This window comes from Choloepus didactylus, chromosome 7 (assembly GCF_015220235.1).
Source record: "Choloepus didactylus isolate mChoDid1 chromosome 7, mChoDid1.pri, whole genome shotgun sequence".
Lineage (NCBI taxonomy): Eukaryota > Metazoa > Chordata > Mammalia > Pilosa > Megalonychidae > Choloepus > Choloepus didactylus.
In genome coordinates, this window is record NC_051313.1 from 98,924,179 (window position 1) to 98,930,178 (window position 6,000).

Below are 6,000 nucleotides of genomic sequence, written 5' to 3' on the forward strand. Positions count from 1 at the left end.
TTTGGGATGTAATGCTCTATATATGTCTGTTAAGTCAAATTCATTTATCACATTTTTTAGTTTTTCAGTTTCCTTGTTGGTCCTCTGTTTGGTTGATCTATCTAAAGGAGGGAGTGATATATTGAAGTCTCCCACAATTACTGTGGAAACATCTATTGCTTCCTTCAGTTTTGTCAATGTTTGTCTCATGTACTTTGGGGTACCTTGATTGGGTGAATAGACATTTATGATTGTTATTTCTTCCTGTTGGATTGTCCCTTTTGTTAGTATATAGTGTCCTTCTTTGTCTCATATGACATCCTTGCATTTAAAGTCCTGAGATTAATATTGCTACCCCTGCTTTCTTTTGGCTGTAGCTTGCATGGAAGATTTTTTGCCATCCTTTCATTTTCAATTTCTCTCTGTCTCTGGGTCTAAGATGGGTCTCTTATAAGTAACATATTGATAGTTCATATTTTTTAATCCATTCTGCCAATCGATATCTTTTAATTGGGGAGTTTAATCCATTCACATTCAATGTTATTACTGTGAAGGCAGTTCTTGAATCAGCCATCCCATCCTTTGTTTTTTATTTGTCAGATGTATTTTTTCCTCTCTTTATTTCCTTTAATGTACCCTTAATAAAACTCTTTAATTCTGTGCCCTTCTCCAGACCTCTCTCTCCTTTCTTTTTTTCTCAGCCAGTGGGCTCCCTTTAGTATTTCTTGTAGGGCAGGTCTCTTATTAGCAAATTCTTTCAGCATTTGTTTGTGAACATTTTAAGCTCTTCCTCAAATTTGAAGGAGAGCTTTGCTGGATAAAGAATTCTTTGTTGGCAGTGTTTTTCCTTCAGAATTTTAATTGTGTCATGCCACTGCCTCCTCGACTCCATGGTGGCCACTGAGTAGTCACTACTTAGTCTTATGTTGTTTCCCTTGTATGTGGTGAATTGCTCCTCTCTTGCTGCTTTCAGAACTTGCTCCTTCTCTTCAGCATTTGGCAATCTGATCAGAATATGTCTTGGAGTGGGTTTATTTGGATTTATTCTATTCGGAGTTCATTGGTCATCCATGATTTATGTATTTATGTCGTTTAGAAGGGCTGGGAAGTTTTCCCCAACAGTGTCTTTGAATACTCTTCCTAGTCTTTTACCCTTCTCTTCCCCTTCTGGAACACCAATGATTCTCATATTTGTGTGCTTCATGTTGTCCTTTTCCCTGAGATCCATTTCAAATTTTTCAGTTTTTTTCACCATTTGTTCTTTTGTGCTTTCACTTTTTGACACATTATCTTTTGAGTTCGTTTATTCTTTCCTCCCTCTATTTCTTCAAATCTGGTGTTATGTGATTCAAGAATCTTTTTAATTTGATGAACAGTCTTATTTCCATAAGATCTGCTATTTTTTAATTCTTTATGCTCTTCTAGGGTCTTCCTGATATCCTTTATATCCTGAGCCATGGTATTGGTGTTTGTAATTACTTTTTTGATTAATTGCTCCAAGTTCTGTGTTTCCTCTGGTTTTTTTTTTTTTTTTTTTTTTTTTAATCATCATTTTATTGAGATATATTCACATACCACGCAGTCATACAAAACAAATTGTACTTTCGATTGTTTACAGTACCATTACATAGTTGTACATTCATCACCTAAATCAATCCCTGACACCTTCATTAGCACACACACAAAAATAACAAGAATAATAATTAGAGTGAAAAACAGCAATTGAAGTAAAAAAGAACACTGGGTACCTTTGTCTGTTTGTTTGCTTCCCCTACTTTTCTACACATCCATCCATAAACTAGACAAAGTGGAGTTTGGTCCTTATGGCATTCCCAATCCCACTGTCACCCCTCATAAGCTACATTTTTATACAACTGTCTTCGAGATTCATGGGTTCTGGGTTGTAGTTTAATAGTTTCAGGTATCCACCACCAGCTACCCCAATTCTTTAGAACTTAAAAAAGGTTGTCTAAAGTGTGCGTAAGAGTGCCCACCAGAGTGATCTCTCGGCTCGTTTTGGAATCTCTCTGCCACTGAAGCTTATTTCATTTCCTTTCACATCCCCCTTTTGGTCAAGAAGATGTTCTCCATCCCACGATGCCGGGTCTACATTCCTCCCCGGGAGTCATATTCCACGTTGCCAGGGAGATTCACTTCCCTGGGTGTCGGATCCCACGTCGGGGGGAGGGCAGTGATTTCACCTTTCAAGTTGGCTTAGCCAGAGAGAGAGGGCCACATCTGAGCAACAAAGAGGCATTCAGGAGGAGACTCTTAGGCACAAATACAGGGAGGCCTAGCCTCTCCTTTGCAGCAACCGTCTTCCCAAGGGTAAAACTTATGGTAGAGGGCTCAACCCATCAAACCACCAGTCCCCTATGTCTGTGGTCATGTTAGCAACCATGAAGGTGGGGGTGGGCAAATACCCCTGCATTCTCCACAGGCTCCTCAAGGGGGCAATAAAAATTTTTTTTTTTTTTTTCCTTGTTTGTCTTTTTTCTTTTTTTTTTTTTTTTTTAACTTTCCCTTCTTTTTTAAATCAACTGTATGAAAAAAAAAAGTTAAAAAGAAAACAAACATACAATAAAAGAACATTTCAAAGAGACCATAACAAGGGAGTAAGAAAAAGACAACTAACCTAAGATAACTGCTTAACTTCCAACATGTTCCTACTTTACCCCAAGAAAGTTACATAATATAGCAACATTTCAGTGAACTTGTTCCTACTACATCCATCAGAAATTAACAGACCATAGTCATTTCTGGGCATCCCCAGAACGTTAAATAGCTTATCTGTTCTTCTTGGATTATTGTTCCCCCTTCCTTAATTGCTCTCTACTGCTAGTTCCCCTACATTCTACATTATAAACCATTTGTTTTTACATTTTTCAAAGTTCACATTAGTGGTAACATATAATATTTCTCTTTTTGTGCCTGGCTTATTTCGCTCAGCATTATGTCTTCAAGGTTCATCCATGTTGTCATATGTTTCACCAGATCGTTCCTTCTTACTGCCGCGTAGTATTCCATCGTGTGTATATACCACATTTTATTTATCCACTCATCTGTTGAAGGACATTTGGGTTGTTTCCATCTCTTGGCAATTGTGAATAATGCTGCTATGAACATTGGCGTGCAGATATCTGTTCGTGTCACTGCTTTCCGATCTTCCGGGTATATACCGAGAAGTGCAATCGCTGGATCGAATGGTAGCTCTATATCTAGTTTTCTAAGGAACTGCCAGACTGACTTCCAGAGTGGCTGAACCATTATACAGTCCCACCAACAATGAATAAGAGTTCCAATTTCTCCACATCCCCTCCAGCATTTGTAGTTTCCTGTTTGTTTAATGGCAGCCATTCTAACCGGTGTTAGATGGTATCTCATTGTGGTCTTAATTTGCATCTCTCTAATAGCTAGTGAAGCTGAACATTTTTTCATGTGTTTCTTGGCCATTTGTATTTCCTCTTCAGAGAACTGTCTTTTCATATCTTTTGCCCATTTTATAATTGGGCTGTCTGTACTACTGTCATTGAGTTGTAGGATTTCTTTGTATATACAAGATATCAGTCTTTTGTCAGATACATGGTTTCCAAAAATTTTTTCCCATTGAGTTGGCTGCCTCTTTACCTTTTTGAGAAATTCCTTTGAGGTGCAGAAAACTTCTAAGCTTGAGGAGTTCCCATTTATCTATTTTCTCTTTTGTTGCTTGTGCTTTGGGTGTAAAGTCTAGGAAGTGGCCTCCTAATACAAGGTCTTGAAGATGTTTTCCTACATTATCTTCTAGGAGTTTTATGGTACTTTCTTTTATATTGAGATCTTTGGTCCATTTTGAGTTAATTTTTGTGTAGGGGGTGAGGTAGGGGTCCTCTTTCATTCTTTTGGATATGGATATCCAACTCTCCCAGCCCCATTTGTTGAAAAGACCATTATGGCTCAGTTCGGTGACTTTGGGGGCCTTATCAAAGATCAGTCGGCCATAGATCTGAGGGTCTATCTCCGAATTCTCAATTCGATTCCATTGATCTATATGTCTATCTTTGTGCCAGTACCATGCTGTTTTGGCAACTGTGGCTTTATAATAAGCTTCAAAGTCAGGGAGTGTAAGTCCTCCCACTTCGTTTTTCTTTTTTAGAGTGTCTTTAGCAATTCGAGGCATCTTCCCTTTCCAAATAAATTTGATAACTAGCTTTTCCAAGTCTGCAAAGTAGGTTGTTGGAATTTTGATTGGGATTGCATTGAATCTGTAGATGAGTTTGGGTAGAATTGACATCTTAATGACATTTAGCCTTCCTATCCATGAACATGGAATATTTTTCCATCTTTTAAGGTCCCCTTCTATTTCTTTTAGTAGAGTTATGTAGTTTTCTTTGTATAGGTCTTTTACATCTTTGGTTAAGTTTATTCCTAGGTACTTGATTTTTTTAGTTGCTATTGAAAATGGTATCTTTTTCTTGAGTGTCTCTTCAGTTTGTTCATTTCTAGCATATAGAAACATTACTGACTTATGTGCATTAATCTTGTATCCTGCTACTTTGCTAAATTTGTTTATTAGCTCTAGTAGGTGTATCGTCGATTTCTCAGGGTTTTCTAGATATAAGATCATATCATCTGCAAACAATGACAGTTTTACTTCTTCTTTTCCAATTTGGATGCCTTTTATTTCTTTGTCTTGCCGGATTGCCCTGGCTAGCACTTCCAGCACAATGTTGAATAACAGTGGTGACAGCGGGCATCCTTGTCTTGTTCCTGATCTTAGAGGGAAGGCTTTCAGTCTCTCACCATTGAGTACTATGCTGGCTGTGGGTTTTTCATATATGCTCTTTATCATGTTGAGGAAGTTTCCTTCAATTCCTACCTTTTGAAGTGTTTTTATCAAAAAGGGATGTTGGATTTTGTCAAATGCTTTTTCAGCATCTATTGAGATGATCAATTGATTTTTCCCTTTCGAGTTTTTAATGTGTTGTAATACATTGATTGTTTTTCTTATGTTGAACCATCCTTGCATGCCTGGAATGAACCCCACTTGGTCATGGTGTATGATTTTTTTAATGTGTCTTTGGATTCGATTTGCAAGTATTTTGTTGAGGATTTTTGCATCTATATTCATTAGGGAGATTGGCCGGTAGTTTTCCTTTTTTGTAGCATCTTTGCCTGGTTTTGGTATTAGATTGATGTTAGCTTCATAAAATGAGTTAGGTAGTGTTCCATTTTTTTCAATGTTTTGAAAGAGTTTGAGTAAGATTGGTGTCAGTTCTTTCTGGAAAGTTTGGTAGAATTCCCCTGTGAAGCCATCTGGCCCTGGGCATTTATTTGTGGGAAGATTTTTGATGACTGATTGGATCTCTTTGCTTGTGATGGGTTGGTTGAGGTCTTCTATTTCTTCTCTGGTCAGTCTAGGTTGTTCATATGTTTCCAGGAAATTGTCCATTTCTTCTACATTATCCAGTTTGTTGCCATACAGTTGTTCATAATATCCTCTTACAATTTTTTTAATTTCTTCAGGATCTGCAGTTATGTCACCTTTTTCATTCATTATTTTGTTTATATGGGTCTTCTCTCTTTTTGATTTTGTCAGTCTAGCTAGGGGCTTGTCAATCTTGTTGATCTTCTCAAAGAACCAACTTTTGGTGATATTTATCCTCTCTATTGTTTTTTTGTTCTCTATGTCATTTATTTCTGCTTTAATCCTTGTTATTTCTTTTCTTCTACTTGGTTTAGGATTGGTTTGCTGTTCATTTTCTAGCTTCTTCAGTTGATCCATTAGTTCTTTGATTTTGGCTCTTTCTTCCTTTTTAATATATGCGTTTAGTGCTATAAATTTCCCCCTTAGCACTGCTTTTGCTGCATCCCATAGGTTTTGGTATGTTGTGTTCTCATTTTCATTCGTCTCTATATATTTAGCAATTTCTCTTGCTATTTCTTCTTTAACCCACTGATTGTTTAGGAGTGTGTTGTTTAACCTCCAGGTATTTGTGAATTTTCTAAGTCTCTGATGGTTATTGACTTCTAATTGTAATCCAT